This window comes from Cervus elaphus, chromosome 12, assembly GCF_910594005.1.
Source record: "Cervus elaphus chromosome 12, mCerEla1.1, whole genome shotgun sequence".
Classification (NCBI taxonomy): domain Eukaryota; kingdom Metazoa; phylum Chordata; class Mammalia; order Artiodactyla; family Cervidae; genus Cervus; species Cervus elaphus.
This window is the reverse complement of record NC_057826.1, coordinates 13,199,363-13,218,569: the sequence shown is the minus strand read 5'-3', so window position 1 is coordinate 13,218,569 and position 19,207 is coordinate 13,199,363. Positions and strand designations below refer to the sequence as shown.

Sequence of the window (19,207 nt, the reverse complement as noted above, 5' to 3'; positions counted from 1 at the left end):
TCCTGGTATTTTAGGATGTCTGTGAGATTTAAGTGGAAAATGTGGGTACCTGCTGAGCACAGTGTAGTAGGACCTCAGAGCTGCTCAAGATGGCCAGTTGTCTTCTCGTGTTGATCATAGTAGAATGACACTTCCTGGGTCCCTTGTTGTAGGATGGTACTGTGTGACAAAGTCCAGTCAATGAATTGTGGGTCAGAATGAGGTCAGTAACTTCCGGATCAGAGCATTTAATTGCTGGTGTGTGACTTTTAGCTCAGTCACCTTAACTTGATCTTAACATTTGGGATGGTGGCTATTTAGTATGCCTGAACTGTGTACCCTAGGCCAGTGTAGTGTGAGGAAGAATAACTTTTGGTGTACTGAGATTTTTGGAGATGTTTTTCCTAGTACATAACCTGGCCTGTAGGGCCCAAGATAATAGGCAGCGTCATGAGCACTTGCTTTAGTGCCAGAGACATGTTGGTCCACACTTTATAATGATACCCTAGAAAGACGTGTCATGATTATCTTCATATTTATGTGGGGACACTGAGGTCAACAATGTTAAGTAACTTGCCCAGTCACCCTGCTAGTTAGTAAGTGGTAGCCTGAGGATTTAAGCCCGTATTGTCTAACTTTAGAGTCTGTGCTCTTAATCACTATTGTGCAGACTCCATAGGCCAGCCCTGTGGTTTCCTGGCACGATCAGCCAAGATTAATTCTGCCTTCCCTTTCTCGTGAACTGCATCCCCTGCAGGTTCATTTGGAAATGACTTCCTCTGTTGGCTTTCACTCTTTGGTGTGGTGGTGAGGCTGAGAGATCGGCCGGGCGGCCTGTTGCGGTTATCTAGCTCTCAAGTTGTCACAGGAAGTCTCTCATTTGCTTTGCTTTGCTTGACCACTCTTTGGTTTTTAACCTCTTATCGAAACCAAAATCTTTGATATGGGGACAAGAAACTTCTTAAGAAAATGGAACGCTTTTTTTTTTTTTTTCATCTTTGCTTAAAGGCCTCAGAGTGATTATCTTGAGTCAGCTTCCTAGAAACCGAGCCTGAGATGGGGCTTCTTGGTGTGTGGTTTATTTCATGGGGTGCTTTGTGGAGAAACCCATAAAGAAGTGAGGGAGGTGGGATAGGGCAAGGCAGGAAGATGGGTGGGATCGGGGCGGGGCGACGGCAGAGAGAGAGGTCCCAGAAGGAGTGCATATATGTATCCATATAGCTTATTCACATCATTGTACTGCAGAAATTAACATTCTAAAGCAACTATGTGTGCGTGCTAGGTCGCTTCAGTCGTGACTGACTCTTTGTGACCCTATGGACTGTAGCCCATCGGGCTCCTCTGTTCATGGGATTCTCCAGGCAAGAATACTGGAGTAGGTTGCCATGCTGTCCTCCAGGGGATCTTCCTGACCCAGGGATCGAACTTGCATCTCCTGTGGCTCCTGCATTGCAGGTGTGGATTCTTTACCACTGAGCCAACAGAGAGCCCCCAAAGCTACTATACCCCAAGGAAAAAGAAAGAAGCTAAGCAAAGATGCAATATAGGTGAAGCCTAGTCTCAGCCTGACTCCATGGGGGAGCTATGGTGTATGACTGTACTATAGAACTTATTCTGCATTGAGTCAAGGAGACTGAGATTTTTTTTTTCATTTATTTTTATTAGTTGGAGGCTAATTACTTTACAATATTGTAGTGGTTTTTTATTCCCTTGAATCAGTTGGTCATCGGCCTTGGATGTAACCTCCAGGGGCTTCCCAGGTGGCGCTAGTGGTAAAGAACCTGCATGCCAATGCACGAGACATAAGAGATGTGGGTTTGATCCCTAGGTCTGGAAAATCCCCTGGAGGAGGGCATGGCAACCCATTCCAGTATTCTTGCCTAGAGAATCCTGTGGACAGAGTAGTCTGGCCCATATGGTCACAGTCGGACATGACCAAAGTGACTTACACACGCACATAACCTCCCAGGCGTCTCCAGGTGAAGTGGTTCCCATTGGCTAAAGGCAATCCGCCAAGAAAGATGCAGGTATGAGGTCGTTACAGCCACTGCCTGCAGCAACTGGGAGATGCGTGCACCTGCCAGGTAAGGGGATCTGGAGGATGTACCGGGAGCATCTACTACAGTGTTTGAGGTCAGTGGCTCATCTTTTTTAGATTTGTGCTTTTTCTGGGAGTGATAGGGTCAAGCTAAGGGGAGGCAGAAAAGTGTGTAACACAGTAGTGGGATGTGACCACAGTGATGCCTCATTACATGCTTTTTGTTGACATCCAAGTGTGTGTCACTTGGTCACTGAGAGCCAAGGAGGCAGAGAACTGTCTTGACCTTTGGACCTGGAACTGATACACATTGTCTATCACCTGGGAAAGTTTTTTCTTAGCTTTCCAAATGGGCACCGTGACTACCAAGAATGCTTTGGCAACTCTTGGGATGTTTTCCTTCTTAGTGAAATGTGTGTGTGTGTGCTGTTGTGTCCTACTGTTTGTGACCCCGTGAACTGTAGCCCACCAGGCTCCTCTGTCCGTGGGACTCTCCAGGCAAGAATACAGGAGTGGGTTGCCATGCCCTCCTCCAGGGGATCTTCCTGATACCGGGATAGAACCCCTGTCTCCTGTGTCTCCTGCATTGGCAGGCGGATTCTTTACCACTGAGAGCCACCTGGGCAGCTTCAAACTCATAGACCTAGAATCAGCAACTCAGAATAATAATATTAATAATATTATTAATTATTAATAATTAACACAACACAAACACCAACACAAACACAATTTATTAAATGGCTGCTATGTGACAAGGGCTTTGGTTGTAAAACTATTTTACCTAATTTTCTCTATGACCGTGCAAGATAAGAAGTTAGAGGATCCATTTTATGGTCCAGAACAATAAATATCAGGGAATGTCAGCAATTTTCCCAAGGAAACACAGTTAAAACAGTTTGGATGGGAATTCCCTGACTGTCCAGTGGTTAGGACTCTGCACTTCTGCAAGGGGCAGAGGTGCAATCCCTGGTCAGGGAACTAAGGTCCTACAAGCCACCCCACAAAAGATCCCCCAAAACAAATGAAAACCAGTTTGCATGTAGTAAAACAAATCACAGCATCAAAGAATGGAAGATTAAGGAAATTCATTAAGAATTTAGATGAAAAATGATGATTAATTCTTAATTTAGAATTTAAAAAATGATGAAAAACCATATTACTCATCAAAGAGCAGAAAATGTAATACAAGGTGGAAGTCTCACTTTTTTGATTGATATCAAAATCTTGCCATGCTGAGTGTGGAGAAGGAGACCTAGGCAAGGCTGACTCGTCGGAGACAGGATTTGGTTCCAGAGGTGTCTCCCTCTTCTGACTCTAAAGGGGCAACGTCTTACTTTGCCATATTGTTTGAATAAATACAAGATTTTAAGATGTCTGCCTACTTATTTCTGAACCATGAATTCCAGTATAGAAGAGTGGTTAAACACTCAGACCTTGGAGGCAGACAGACTTGAGCATTGGCTTTATGACTTGGGGCAAGTTATGTATGTAACCTCTCTAAGCCTCAGTTTCCCATGTGTCCGATGGGGTAAGAGTACTTAGCATGTATAACTCCTATGTGGATTAAATGGTATAATGAATATAAAATACCTGTCATGTAAAATCACTTATTCTCTAGCAGTCATTATACTACATCCAGGAGAAGCTTTCAGTCTAGTTGGGGAGAAAAGACAGTTTCAGTTTCTATTAATAATAAGCAACCTCAGAAATTGGTGGCTTGAAACAACAATGATTTATCATTGAGCATGGTTTTATGGGTTGGCTGGGTAAACTACCCAGTTACGTTGCACATCCTGTCAGCCTGGCTTCTTACGTGGTTGCATGTAGCTGGGGGCTTAGCTGAGCTCTAACAAGGGGTGTTCAGGAAGGGCTTTGGTCCTCCTTCACCTGCTTCTTATTATCAGTAGTCTAGCTCAAGCTTCTTATATGGCAACTGGACTCTAGGAGCCCCCAGACCGAAGCACCCTGCCTTTTTAAATGCTAGGCTCAGAGTTAGCACACTGTCACTTCCATAGATGAAACAAGTTACATCGGCACTCCAGATTCAAGGGGAGGGGGAATCAGACTCCAAGTCTCATTGGGCAGAGTGGCATTGATGTGTTGGAAGAGGAGGAGTTATTGGCACCTGTATTAGAGTTCTCCAGAGAAATAGAACCGATAATAACATACAGATGTGTGTGTGTGTGTGTGTGTGTGTGTGTGTGTATAGAGAGAGAATTTCGTGGCTCTTGTGGTTATGAAAGCTGAGAAGTCCTACAAGCTGCCATCTGCAAGCTGGAGAATCAGGAAAGCTGGTGGTGAAATTCAGTCTGAGTCTGAAGCCCTGAGAACTGGTGGTGGTGTGGCGTAGGGCTAACGGTGTAAGTGCTGACCTGAGTCTGAAAGCCCGGGAACCAGTGTCCAAGGGCAAGAGAAGATGGTGATCTCAGCTCAAGCATAGAGAATGTATTTGCCCTTCCACCTCCTTTTTGTTGTATTCAGGCCCTCAGTGGATTGGATGAGGTTCTCCCACTGGGTTCTCTTTGCTGTCTACTGAATCAAATGCTGATCTCTTCTGGAAACACTCTCATAGACACACCCAGAAATAATACCATTACTATCTGTCTTGGCATCGCTCAGCCCAGTTGATACATAAAGTTAACCATCTCAGCGGTCATATTTGGAGACTCTCACGAAGGCATCCATTCTAGACCTTACTGTCTGACAGAGTGCTACCTTTGGGCTACAGATATTTACCATGAAGGAGAATACCCTGTAGAGTACATTAAAAGTTTTAGAGATGGCTTCACAGAGCTCCAGGGGGACTCTGCATGAAGGATGTGAAATAGCTATGCAAGGAAAAGGAGAGGGTCTTTCTGCTGGTTTGATTTTTTGCCCATGTGAACCAGGACAAACTCTGTAAATTGGGAAGAGTGGGACCCTGATTTTAACTGTCAAATTGATCTACAGTTGTCAGATGGGATAATTTAACCCTCAAATGAGGGTGATTTATCCTGTGTATTGTAATCAGATCGTCGTCTAAGTTGTTCCCCATGAGCTCTGGTAAATCACTTTTAGTACATATTGAAAGTGACAATATTGTATTTTATCACCGAATTGCCATCTTACAGTAATAACTAATGCATGTCATCGGCTTTGGCTCCAGCGCTGAATTACACTCACTTGGAGGCGCATAGATCCAGACGGGAGCTGTCACTTCTGTCTGCTCGTCCATGGCCTGAACCAAGGCTGATGGGGAAACTGTACCTCTGTTGCCGCCTTTCCCTGTTGGCTGGCTCAGAGATACTTACGGTCTTGGGAGGCGTGGAACTTCTCTTCAGTGCAGTTTGGGTCAATATGACCTCGGGTAGGCCTCGTGATTTTATTAAATGAGTGGTGAGTGTTTTGATGACTAAAAGGTAAGGATCTTATTTAAACACAGAAGTAAGGACTGGTGAGGAATCAAGCTCAGATTCTAATGGTGGGATGGCATCACCGACTCAGTGGACATGAGTTTGGGCAGGCTCCAGGAAATGGTGAAGGACAGCGAGGCCTGGCATGCTATAGTCCATGGGGTTGCAGAGTCAGACACAACTGAATGACTGAACAACTGCTTCAACCTTGTAAGTGGTCTTACCACCAGTCACCTCAAAATCGTCTTGTCTAGAAGCCCCCATAGCAATTTTGTTGGCACGCAGAGACAGCCATGCTTCAAGCCTGGCTTGGAACCATCACAGCCCGCCATTGCCCGTGGGAGGTTGTCCCTGGTCCCTAGCCTGCAAGACTCTCTCTAGTCTGGCCCCTGCCCACCTGTCTAGCCTCAGCTTGTTCTGATCCACATCTTGAACTTTCTGTCCCACCTGCACACACCGTGTTCTGCTTCTCTGCGCCACTGTTTGCGTCCTTCCCTTTGCCTGGAATGTGCTCGCCTGGTTACCCCACCAGCTCCCCTAGTTGGGGAGGATATACTGCAAACGTCCCTCCTGGAAGCACATGCTCCTGTTGTCGTGGATGCCTCGTTCTCACTGTCTCACTTGTCACACCACATTGTCATTACTTATTTATGCTTCTAGCTCCACCACTAGACAGACTGTGAGCTCCTTGAAGCCAGGAACTTATTTCAATCCTGTTGCTAACCCACCTGACCAGCACAGAACTGACTGGCTCAGAGGAGATGCTGAATAAACATTTGTGGAATTAATGGATTTGTGAGGATTCCTCTTTGGGTTGTCATGGAAATTCATGCGTGGTGGAGACTTGGAATTTTCACCCTGAGTCTGAGTTCCCTTTAGCGAAGGGGTTTCCTGTTTTGATATTGCATATCTGTACGGGAATCAGTATGAGTATTTACTGCAAAGGTGAAATTTTTATGACTCTGAGACAAAAGCCTGGGCAAGGGCACAGAGATGGATTCATCTGGATGAGTTTGGAGGTGTTTGTACATTTAGTATTATGTGAGAAATTAAGCAAGTCCTCACACTGATGAATTTGAGTTCAGCTTTATTTCTGGAGATGTTCCTGTGTTAGAATAAGATTGTGTATGTGTATGCTAAGTCACTTCTGTTATGTCTGACCCTTTGTGACCCTATAAACTGTAGCCCGCCAGGCTCCTCTGTCCACGGGATTCTCCAGGCAAGAGTACTGGAGTGGGTTCCCATGCCTTTTGGATGATCATTTTATTCATGTTGGTAGATTGGGCTGTCAGATCACATAGAACATCCCAAACCATTTGCCTTCAGTTCTTTTTTCCTCAACCTGCCCTTAGAAACGAGGAATCTGAGAGTAAGTTCCAGGGATGGTAGGAGAAGGGAGAATGCATTCCCACGTTTCTAACCCAAGTGCATATGCTCCTTCTTTTGAGAGAAGTGAAAGGTCTCTGAGACTAGGAACTGGCTCTCCGCTTTCGAACCGCAATCTGTAGGCAGATGGGCCAAGGAACCTCATGCAGGCCCAGAGACAGATGTCAGAGTATGCCTTGCAAGGAAACAAGACAGGTGTAGTAGGGACCAGGTAATAGGAGCCTTCAAAAAGAAGTCTTCTACATCTCCTATTCTAGGCGCATCCCTTATTCTGGTGGTAATGATAATAGCGCTATTAATATAATAATAATGATCATGATTTATATACATTGAAAGTTTTCTACAGGCTAGGCACCAGGCCAAACATTTTACTTGGCCTTCTTGATTTCAACTCACAACTTTATGAGCAGATAAATTTAATTTCCATGTTATGGATGAGGCACAGGGAGACAAAGAAATTCACCCAAGGTTGCATAGCTAATAAATGGAGGAGCTGGGATTTGAACCCAGGTAGTCTAACAGGACTCTATAATCCTAACCTTGGCACTATGTTACTTTCCAAGTAATAACAACAACAACAATAGTAACAGGTGTGGCTAACGATTATTGGGGGCTAACTCTGTGCTGGACCCTTGCCAGGCTCTTTAAAAGGAGAGCCTCAATTACTCTTACCACAACCTTGGGTTATGATTATTGTCCTCATTTCACAGATGGAGTGACTGAGACTTAGAGATTCAGTACCATGTCTGAGGTCACACAGCTAGTTCACGATGGATCTGGATTCATTCTCAGGCTCTGCATCTCCTGAGACCCCAGTTCTATTTTTTATTTTGGTTCAGAAAGTGTTCTCTTTCCTTCAATCCAAATCTCTTTCTCAGCAGTCAGTTCTCATCTCCTTCCTGAGGATGAGACCAAAGAGAATTTCCATCTTCTTTGAAGGCAAAAGCCCTATGTCAATGAAGAGGGTGGTAGATTCTGTCCGGGAGTGGGGCTCCAAAAACAGTAGAACTAAGGAACAACTGAATGCTTATCAGAAAGCTTATGAGAGGGAACAGTTCTAGAGACTGGGTGAATGGGAACTTGCTTCATCCAACTATATTTGAAGCCAGGACACCAGGTCACAACACTGACCTGCACCAGGGGCTGTATTGGTGACCAAGGAAAAGCAACCCTCTCTAGATTTTTAGTTCCACTGATAGTGAGGACTTTACCTCTGTGTGTTTATGCATTTGTGTGTGTGTGTACATGTGTGCGACTCCTGATGGTACCCCTGCACAGTTTGGCTGGGTAGGAGAGGTGCCTGTTGTGTAGAGAGCACTCAACTTATGCTTGTGGGCAGGGGAGGTTTAAAAAAAAGCTAAAGCGGTATTGTTCGCCTTAAGCTGCCCTGAAAGTCTAAGTAGAGATGTAAGGCAGATATATGTATGTGGACAGTATTTTCATGGATTAACTTGATCAGTGGATTTGCAAACTTTTTGAAATTATAAAACCTACAAATAATTTTTAGTGGCAAAACCTTTATGAACATAAAGTTCTCGTAGTCTTTGTACAGGAAAGCTAATAGAGCGAAGTTTGTATCAGTTTGCAACTAGCGATTCATGTCTCTACATGTGAGTGTCAGACTTTTGAAATAACATTATTAATAAAATTAAGAGGATATTGTTGGGAGGGGTGCAATAAAATGATTCCATCCTTTTCATCATGTCTTTATCTGGATCACCATGAAACTGATGTGATCATTTTCCACCTCCACGTGAAATGCTTACTCTGCTCACCTTTTGGGGCTGTCATTTGTTGCATTTGGGAACGACTGTGCAAATGCAGGGTGTAGTTGCAAGAAAAATAGGTAGGCAAAGGAATTGCTCGGAACTAGATTAAGAATGGATATTCTTACCTAAACTATGAATTTTGAGATCACACATAAGGTCCACCTGAATTTAAGAAATGTGCAGTAGATCTGAAAATTGGTAATTGTAACATCCTGGGCTTCCCAAGTGGTGTAGTTGATAAGAACTTGCCTGCCAATGCAAGAGATGTGGGTTTGATCCTTCGGTTGGGAAGATTCCCCTGGAGGAGGGCATGGCAACCCACTCCAGTATTCTTGCCTGGAGAATCCCATGGACAGAGGAACCTGGAGGGTTACAGTCCACAGGGTCACACAGAGTTGGACACGACAGAGTGACTTAGCACACACACATGGCCTGGCTGAAAGAGCATCCGAGTGATCTGGTGTCCCCTGACTTTGATCCACTGTTATAGGCTCAGGACATTCCAAATGGGTTCTGTAAGTTAATGCTGGTGATGGAGAGTGGAGGCATCAAGACAGAGCTGCCTCTACCCCATGGGGTATGTGTGGTCAGTGATAAAAAGTGGAAAGGACAGCACAGCATGGGGACTCAGCACTCCCACCTTTATGGCTTTTCTTAAGAAATGTGATCACATTTTAGATGCTGGAGAATTATTACTGGGTCATTCAGAAGAGAGGCCAGTTAAAAATATCCTAAGGGCCCAACAAGAAGGACATGCATAGATAAATAATGATGTCTAATATTGGGGACATTATGAATATTTTTTAGCCATTAAAAACCATGTTTTTTAAAGAGTATTTGGTAATGTCAATATAATTAGATAAATATAGATATAAAGCTTTTGACTGTGTGGATCACACTAAACTAGAAAATTCTGAAAGAGATGGGAATACCAGACCACCTGACCTGCCTCTTGAGAAACCTGTATGCAGGTCAGGAAGCAAGTTAGAACTGGACATGGAACAACAGACTGGTTCCAAATAGGAAAAGGAGTATGTCAAGGCTGTATATTGTCACCCTGCTTATTTAACTTATAGGCAGAGTGCAGTATGAGAAATCCTGGGCTGGAGGAAGCACAAGCTGGAATCAAGATTGCCGGGAGAAATATCAATAACCTCAGATATGCAGATGACATCACCCTTATGGCAGAAAGTGAAGAAGAACTAAAGAGCCTGTTGATGAAAGTGAAAGAGGAGAGTGAAAAAGTTGGCTTAAAGCTCAACATTCAGAAAACTAAGATCATGGCATTCGGTCCCATCACTTCATGGCAAATAGATGGGGAAACAGTGGAAACAGTGGCTGACTTTATTTTTCTGGGCTCCAAAATCACTGCAGATGGTGGGATGAAATTAAAAGATGCTTACTCCTGGGAAGGAAAGTTATGACCAACCTAGACAGCATATTAAAAAGCAGAGACATTGCTTTGCCAACAAAGGTCTGTCTAGTCAAGGCTGTGGTTTTTCCAGTGGTCATGTGTGGATGTGAGAGTTGGACTATAAAGAAAGTTGAGTGCCGAAGAATTGATTATTTTGAACTGTGGTGTTGGAGAAGACTCTTGAGAGTCCCTTGGACTGCAAGGAATCCAACCAGTCCATCCTAAAGGAGATAAGTCCTGGGTGTTCATTGGAAGGACTGATGCTGAAGCTGAAACTCCAATACTTTGGCCACCTGATGGGAAGAGCTGACTCATTTGAAAAGACCCTGATGCTGGGAAAGATTGAGGGCAGGAGGAGACGGGGACGACAGAGGATCAGATGGTTGGATGGCATCACCAACTCGATGGACATGGGTTTTGGTTAACTCCAGGAGTTGGTGATGGACAGGGAGGCCTGGCGTGCTGCGGTTCATGGGGTCACAAAGAGTCGGAGACGACTGAGCGACTGAACTGAACTGAAATGTATTTAGGTAAAAAACGCAAAAGATTTCCTTCTGTAAAGTGTGAGCTTGGCTTTTTAAAATATCTATATCCATCCCTAGAAAAAATTCTCTAAAGAAACATACATTTTTCAGTAACTGTCTCTGGGTACCAGATAATTTTAATTTTCTTATTTGAACACATCTGGCCAAGTTAATTTCTACAATCACGTATTACCTTTCCAAACATAAAACATGAACAAATACCAGGTGTTTCTACAGTGGCATGTTCATCCCATGAAAATTGCAACAGGAGCTGGACAGACTTGCTTCTGGATGCTGCATTTATTAGTTGGGTCATGGAGGGTAAGCCTTCGCTTCTGATTGCAGGGTAAGCAAGATGCCCTGCCTTCCTCATGGGTCATGGAAGGTTGGGAGCAGTGACTCAGTCTGAAAGTGGAGGTCTGTAGCCAAGGCGGTAACTCTGTTCTCACTCTGCCCTTTTCCCAGGTTACCTCTTTTCATCCTTTAGGGCTTGCTCACCTGGTGCTTCCCCAGGTAACCTTCCCTGGAATAGGGGATCTGTGTTCCCTCTTCGAATATCCTTGCAGCACTTTAGAACTTTTAGCATCATGTAATTTTATATCTATTCCTGAGATTATTAGATGAATGTGAGGTATCTGCTCTGACTTATGTGTTTGGTCATTTTTGACTGTCCCTCGTTGTCTTCCACAAGTGTTCGTTGATGAATCAATACACTCTTGCATGCAAAGTGCATGCATTCAAACCTTGCATGCAAGGTGGGAAGACAGATCTAGTATTTTGAGGTGGAGGGATGATGGTGTTGAGAGAGTTTCCTAGCAGAGTCACTGTACCATTCCTTTCTTTTTTTTTTCTGGGAAAGAGTGTATCTTTCAACATGCGGGAGAGCTAAGGCTTTGTATTCTTATCAGGCCAATCAATCAATAAATCACCTATTCATCCAGTGTGACCATGTGCCCAGCACAGTGCTAGAGGCACTGAGACCTTTAGGAAGCAGCTTTGCCTCTTCTCTTCAGCTCATACATGAAATGGGGTTATTAAGACTTGCAGAATTCAGAAGGCAGGAAGGGCCAGGGGTAGGAGTGACTGAAAAAGAGCCATGAAACGCCAGCGGCAGTTTAGCTTCAGCATTTCACTGTGGCATCCAGGGAAACCCAGAGTTCATCTTTCCCCAGGAAAGACGTGGATGCAGAAATGCCCCTGATGATTATTGCAAAGGTGTCATCTTAAACACAAAGATCAGGAGACGCCTACCTGAACCTAGATTCTGAAATAAAAAAGGAAACGGTTCCCAAGTGGAATCCTGCGGAGTTAGAGGCTCTGAAGTGTGTTGGTTTAGCGGGTTTCTGCCTTTCAGGGATGGGGGTGCAGGGAGGTTTGGTCTAGCTTAATTAGCCTTTCCCTGCTGAAATGACGTCCTCAGTGACGAAACAGCCACCCTGAAATGTTGCTCTGTAAAAATGCAAAGGGAGAATTCCTCCCCAGTCACCTTTGTATAGGAGTCAAGGACAGGAAGAGAAATAAGACAGGAGCTGTCAGGGGAAAGATGTTTGAAATGGATACAGTTAGATACCAAGCAAACCCCGCTCTTACTTTGAGCATCTGGCCTAACCATTTTTCCCCTCCTGGAATCTATGAAGGAAGTTCACATTTAGGGGTGGGGAGAACAAAGGGCTTTGCTCATAGCCTATTAGGAATGCTTTTTAACTCCCTCCCCTCCCCACTGCCCTACCACCCTAGATTGTTTTTTAAGTTTGAGCAGAGCTGTCTTCAGAATGACGGGCTTCCTCCATGTAGCATTAGTAATATGCTTGTCCTTGGGTGGGCTAGAGTTTGCCCATACAGTGGATGGAGCAGGGAGGTGGAGGAAGGGAAGGAGTTTGTTAATTGAGACTAAAGGCCAACAAACTGCTCACAAGCCTACCAGCCCAGTTACAGCTGATTTTTATCTCCTGGTGCAAGCATTTATGGGTTTGCCAAGACCTCTTGCTAGCTCTGTGCTCGACTCTTCATTCTCTGAGCTAGACCCTAAGAAGACCACGTTTCTTCTTAAATGTCCTTTAATGCCCACTTCTAATGAACAGTCCAGTTAGGGCCCGTGAGCATTATTGCATTATTGTTGGAGAAAAAGGCATGTTAGCAATGAGAGGAAGGCTTTCCGTTTAAGGAAATATTACCCACCCCCACCACCCAGGGGCATGGATACATGGACAAGCATATGCGAAAACTTCGCAAGGGATTCAGCACATCCTCAGTGAATTCCAGTAAAGGTGAGTAGTGGTCTGGGCTCAGGAGAGAGATGTCCAAGAAATGAGGGTTCTTGAACAGAACTAAAGGCCCCTGTTTGGGTGAGGGGTTTCTGTGCTATAGCGTTGCTCCGCGTGGGCTTTCTCTGGTTGCGGCGAGTGGGAGCTTCTCCTTGTTGCGGGCTTCTCATTGCGTTGGCTTCTCTGGCTGCTGAGTGCGGAATCTGGCGCGCGGGCCTCAGTAGTTGCGGTGTGTGGCCCGTGAGGGCTTCCGTAGTTGCGGCTCAGTACTTAGCTTGCAGGCTCAGTAGTTGTGGTGCCTGGACTTAGTTGCTCTGCTGCATGTGGAATCTTGCCCGACCAGGGATCGAACCCGTTGTCCCTTGCCTTGGCAGGTGGATTCTTATCCAACAGGAAAGTCCCCCTGTGCTGCACTGTTGCTTTCGTCTCCTATGTTGTATCTTCTGCATTTGTCTCCTGCGTCTGCCGCCTCCTAGACCTTTGACTTAGCCAAGCTACCGCCTCGTGGTTTTGCTACCACAGGGGCATTGCCTCGGTCCTGCAGGGACACTCTCAGGGGAAGTCTGTCCAGCTGTCTTCTTGCCCTGTCAGTCTTCATGTCCGTGTCTGTTCTCAACTTGAGCCCCGTGTTGACCTTTGGGCCCTTTACCTTTACATCTCCAGTGTGAAGGCTCTTTACAGTGGGGGCTGTGCGCCTCTCTTTATCCCCTGGGGCCCCAGAGGGAATCAGTAAGTGCCTGGACACACTGTTGGGACAAAGTTCCTACTGCCCTCCCACTGTGGGTTTTGATCGTTTCTTTCAGTAACCAGTTTAGTTTAATTATTTATGGAAGAACATTCACAGTGCGAGAGGAAATGTCCTATAAAACTTTTATCAAGGCATCAGTCTTCATAATCTGAGACATCCCCAGAGCAAAAGCAGGGTATCTGTGTGATGATTCAGGTATTACCCCCTGGGAGAAGCAGGATGAGACATTTAGAGATGGTGGGGTTTGAATCACTGAGGTTGACTCAGTCGATGAGCCTAGAATCTGTGGGTGGTCCAAAGTCTTGTGTTCTCTGCATTCTCCCAGCCACACCAGTGCAGTGCCCATGGCTGTTATCATCAGTATTACAGTGGGGAAACTGAGGCACCAGAAATAAGCTGTCTTGCCCAAAGTTTCTAAAGTTGAAAATGGAGTGGAGTCTAGACTTGGAAAGAGACACTCAAATGCCATAGCTGCATTCTTAACTCTCTGGAATTTGGTCATGTATAAGCTGATCGATCACTCGGTTGATCACTGTCTTAGACCTCTGTCTTATCTGATCCTCCAGCTGAATAGAAGACTCAGAAGTTTTTTAGGACTCTCACTGGGTTGATTTGGTGAAAGTGGAAGAAGATGTCTTTAGCAAATAAACCCAGTGTACAGTGTGCCTGGAATGAGCCCGCCAGCTCCCACCACTTCCTAGATCTTTGATTGAGCCAAACTACTTGATTTTTGAAAGTCTCATCTGTCTCATTTAGAGGATAATAGTGGCCTCCACTTCATACAGGGCTATAAGAACTAAAGAGAAAGGGGAGTGCATGGAAGCTACTTGGTCAACAGTTATCAAATTTATAAACAGAAATGTTTACAAATGCTAGCCAAGGCCCTTTGACTCCTCATGGCCCAAAAATCCCAGTAACCTTGGGACGATGTTTCCCCCATTCTCATATCCCTAGGGATGACCAGGGGTGGGGGTGTTAAAAGTGCAGATTCCCAGATTTCACCCCACGTGATCAGGCTGAACAAGGTGAGGCTGGTACACAGGTCCAGAGACCGGCACAGGACCCAGTGGCTCAGAGGGTGAGGAGCCCCCATTCTACTCCTTGGCTAGACCCTCCACATTCCTGCATTCTCTTCTGACCCTGAGAGGTGTTAGAAGCAGTCTTAGCAGAAGGTCTACTAAAGGCTCCATGAGGCTGACAAGTCACAGTTTCACGGTTGCAGAAGCAGCCCTCAGCAGAGTCCGTTTTCTCCCTCTCCCCGTTTCCCAGGCTGGCTCCCTGCCCCTCTCCCCGCAACCCAGCTTCTCTTTGCACCACAGTCCGTGGCATTTTTGGACCTCAGGACTCCTGTCTGGCTCATTATTCTTTTAGCTGAGGAACTGCAGCACCTAATTAATAGGAAATTAGCTGCGAATGTAACATTTGGCCCGCAGTCAAGGCCCAAGAAATTATAAATAACCACCATGTGAGTGGCCTGGGAACCTGATTCCTGGCAGTCACTGAAGTGGCACTTGCTGTGGTGTTCGGGGAAGTGACGTCAGAGGGCAAAGGCCGCCGGCTGCTGGGGTCGCCTGCCCTGAGGGCCTGTCTACTTTCTATCACTTCCTCAAGTTAAATGTCACTTTAAAGGCCAGGCTGGAGAGGAAGCAGAAAGGAAATTGAAACAGGGACTGGACAGAACTTGGAGGAGGGCTTTGGGGTCCCTTTTAGGGTGTCCCAAACACCGGTTCCCCAAAGATACTGAAGGTCTGTGGTTGTTCCAGGCACATCCATTTGGCTTCTTCCAGAATTAGGGCCTTTGTGATTGAAGACCTCAGAGCTGAAGTTGAGAGGTTGGAGATCTTGTCTAAGCAGCTAGGAGCAGTGCTGGTATTTGAACCACAATTTTCTAACCCTCAAGTCTGATGCATTTTGTAGGACCTCAGAGCTGCCTAACTACCTCAGGAGGAGAAAATGATTTTTAAAAAGCGCAAGTGAGGAAAAAGGATTGAGGGGGAGAGAGAGAAGCAGAAGGGTCAAGAGCAAGGTGAGACGCCCCCAGGGGTCTTGTAGGGAGGCGCAAAGGCCTCCAAGAAGTGAGAAGAGTTGTCAAAAAACCAGAGCTGCAGCGATTTTTCTCTGGATTCACCTGATTTAAATTATCTCACTTTTCTTTTTTTTCAACTTCCCCAGCAGGGAAATAGAAATTGAGCAACGTGTCTTTTCCCTCCTGAGAGTTAAAAATCTGCTGATCAAAGGGCCTGTTCAAATTCTAAGTCTGTTTGTCATGAGCCAAACCATGGTGGGGAGAAAATGCTGGGTTCCTTGGCCAAGCAGGCGGGGCCAGGAGGAAAAGCCAGTCTGACTACATTAGGGAACAGAAAGCCCAGAGTAAGTGCAATATTTTGCCAGCTTTATTTAAGAGATCGATCGAAGCCTCGTTAACACAGGCTTCTACCTGAGAGTGATAAAATGAATCCAGCATTTATGTGTCTCTGGAAGGAGGCTTCTGAAAAAGGAGAAAAATATAAAACAAATTGCATCTCTGGGTAGGTCCCAGAAGGGGCTGCTCTGGAGGAGGGCAATAACTCATCGACGATGTCACCAAGTGGAAGATAGACAAGGGAGGATGCGTGTCGCTGAGGTTGAGACAGGGATCGTCCCCCTGGAAGGAAGTGTGCCTCCAGCCTTGTTCAGGGAAGGGGCTTATAAATCAGAGCCCAGGCTGAAAGCACAGGTGTCAGGGCTACCCTGAAAGAAAGGTAATACAGCCTCCTCTTCCCACCACTCCCCACTAGCCAGATGAATATCCTGACCCTCCACTGAGGAAGGGACCCACCCTACCCGGTTTCTTATCCTCTGGGGGGACAGGGATGTTACCAGTTTGTTACCATCCCAGCTGGGACTTTGGCACAAATTGGCATTGGAGTCAGAAAGAGTTGAGTTCAAACATCACATCCTCTACTTGGGAGTTTCCTTGTCTTTATGGGCCCTCAGTCTCTTACCGTGCTAAAAGTATGGGGTGACAGCTATTAGAGGGGTTTTTTAGAGGATGAAATGAGATAAGAGTAAAACAAAAAACAAAAAAACACAGTTGAGCTTTAAGAGCAATTTTTGCCGCCTGTGCTCACTCAGTCATGTCTGACTCTTTCTGATCCCAGGGGCTGTGGCCCTCACAGGCTCCTCTCTCCATGGGATTCTCCAGGCAAGAATACTGGAGCGGGTTGCCATTTCCTACTCTAGGGGATCGTCCCGACCCAGGGACCAAACCCTTGTCTCTTACATTGCAGGAGGATTTTTAAACCACTGTGCCATCTGGGAAGCCCATTATTGCCCACATAATTATCATCATGCAAGTAAGAGGCTCGGGAATAACACTTGGTACTTGATAGTCACTTGATAATCAGTTTCTGATCTCTTTTACAAGGTCTTATTGGCAATAATAACATTAGGGAAAGATGTTTGCTGTTTTGTCTCCCTCATCAATTTCTTGTTCCCCAAACAATCCTACTCTATAGCCTAGGCCAATGCCAACCCCAGCCCTCTTCCCAGATTTACCTCCAATCCTAACTAGAATCCCATCCTAACCCTATACCAAACTGTAACCCCAACTCTATGCCCTACCCTATTCCAACTGCATTAGTCAGCCTACTCCAAAGGAAGAGAACCAACAGGATGGATGAAAGAACAATAGACAAGTGTTTTAAGGAAGTGACTTGTGTGATTATGGAGACTGGCAGGTCCCAAGGTCTGCAGGGTGAGTAGTGAGTGGGGACCCAGGAAAACTGGTGGTAAGGTTCCAGCCAGACTGAAGACCTGAAACCCAGGAGAGTGCTGGTAGTTTCTGGTCTGAAGGTCTGCAGGCCCGATATATGATGAAAAGCTGATGTTTCACTGGTAGTCCAAAGATAGGGGAAGAGCTGATGCCCTAGTTCTATGACCGCAGGCAGGAAGGCTTCGTTTTTACTTGGAGGAGGGTCTGTCTTTTCATTCTATGCAGGTCTTCAGCTGATGGGGTGAGGCCCACCCACATGAGGGAGGGCGGTTTGCTTCACTTAGTCCAGTGATTTAATTGTTAATCTCATCCAAAGTCACCCTCACAGAAGTACCCTGAATAATGTTTGATCAGTTGTCTGGATAGCATATGACTCAGTCAAGTTGTCGCATAAAATTATCTTTGATATTACCCTCATTCCTAATCCTGTCCCAAATTCTGGCTCCAGGCTCAAGACCAAACCTAAGACCACTCTGATTAACTACTACTAATGAATGCTCCGCATTGCTAGTGCCTTAGTTTTCTTTGTGGTGGGGATACAAATCCTATCTTCACCACCACAATTTGCTAATCAATGTGGTGAGTTCAAAGCTATGGTTTTTCCAGTAGTCATGTATGGATGTGAGAGTTGGACTGTAAAGAAAGCTGAGAGCCGGAAGAATTGATACTTTTGAACTGTGGTGTTGGAGAAGACTCTTGAGAGTCCTTTGAACTGCAAAGCAATCCAACCAGTCCATCCTAAAGGAAATCATTCCTGAATATTCATTGGAAGGACTGCTGCTGAAGCTGAAACTCCAATACTTTGGCCCCCTGATGCAAAGAGTTGACTCATTGGAAAAGACCCTGATGCTGGGAGGGATTGGGGACAGGAGGAGAAGGGGATGACAGAGGATGAGATGACTGGATGGCATCACCGACTCGATGGACATGGGTTTGAGTAAACTCCGGGAGCTGATGACGGACAGGGAAGCCTGGCGTGCTGCAGTCCGTGGGGTTGCAAAGAGTCAGATATGACTGAGCGACTGAACTGAACTGTGATGCGTTCACACCATCACGAAGTTCAACTGGATATTGTATCTCTGGAATATGGAATTGTAGGGAAAGAACATTGAAAAATAGATTCCCACTCAGATGGCCACCTGAAATGATTAGCATCTGCCTTCGGCCTGAGGCAGCCACTCAGAGTGATATCCATTCATTGGTGCCAACTCCTGCCCCGTTCTCTTGGCTAGACCCTATTTTAAGCTTAAAAAACAATATTTATTTATTTATTTAGGAGTGTGCTGGGTCTTCATTGCTGCATGGGCTTTCTCTGGTTGCAGCCAGTGGGGGCTGCTCTCCAGTTGTGTACGGGCTTCTCATTGCAGGGGCTTGTCTCGTTGGGGAGCAGGGCTCTAGGGCACACAGGCTTCAGTACTTGGAACCCATGCGCTCAGTAGTTGTGGCTCCTGGGCTCTAGAGCACAGGTTCAATAGTTGTGGCCCACGGTCTTAGTTGCTGTATGGCATGTGGGATCTTCTTGGATTAGGGATCGATCCCAGGTCTTCTGCACTGGTAGGCAGGCTCTTAGGGGGCTACCCTATTTTAATAAGGTCTCTGTGTGGCTGGGATGGATGGCCAGGCACAGAGGCATGGAACCAACCCCCGAAGATGCCTTATTGCAAAGATTATAGGTTTATAGACCACTGTGAGATGAAAAATACATTGTCAGTATTTTCACTCAAAGAGATCACTTAGGTTTTTGCCAGATTCTTCTCTGAAATTGATCCCGTATGATGAAAAAGGAAGCTTACGGGTTTCTAGAAAGATTCCTATAGAATCAGAGTGTTAGAACTGAAACGGATGGTGGTGTAGCCAACTTTACACCAGCTACACTGGTGGTGTAGCCAGTGGTTCTCAACTTTAAAATCACGGTTGCCTGGGTCTCATCCTGTACTAA

General features: G+C 45.7%; 1 protein-coding gene across 12 annotated transcripts in view; it reads left to right on the top strand.

Moving 5' to 3' along the window:
• Positions 1-19,207, top strand: part of NRXN3 (neurexin 3) — a 1,774,776-nt gene that overhangs the window by 252,271 nt on the left and 1,503,298 nt on the right. The gene's annotated exons all lie outside the window — the stretch shown is intronic.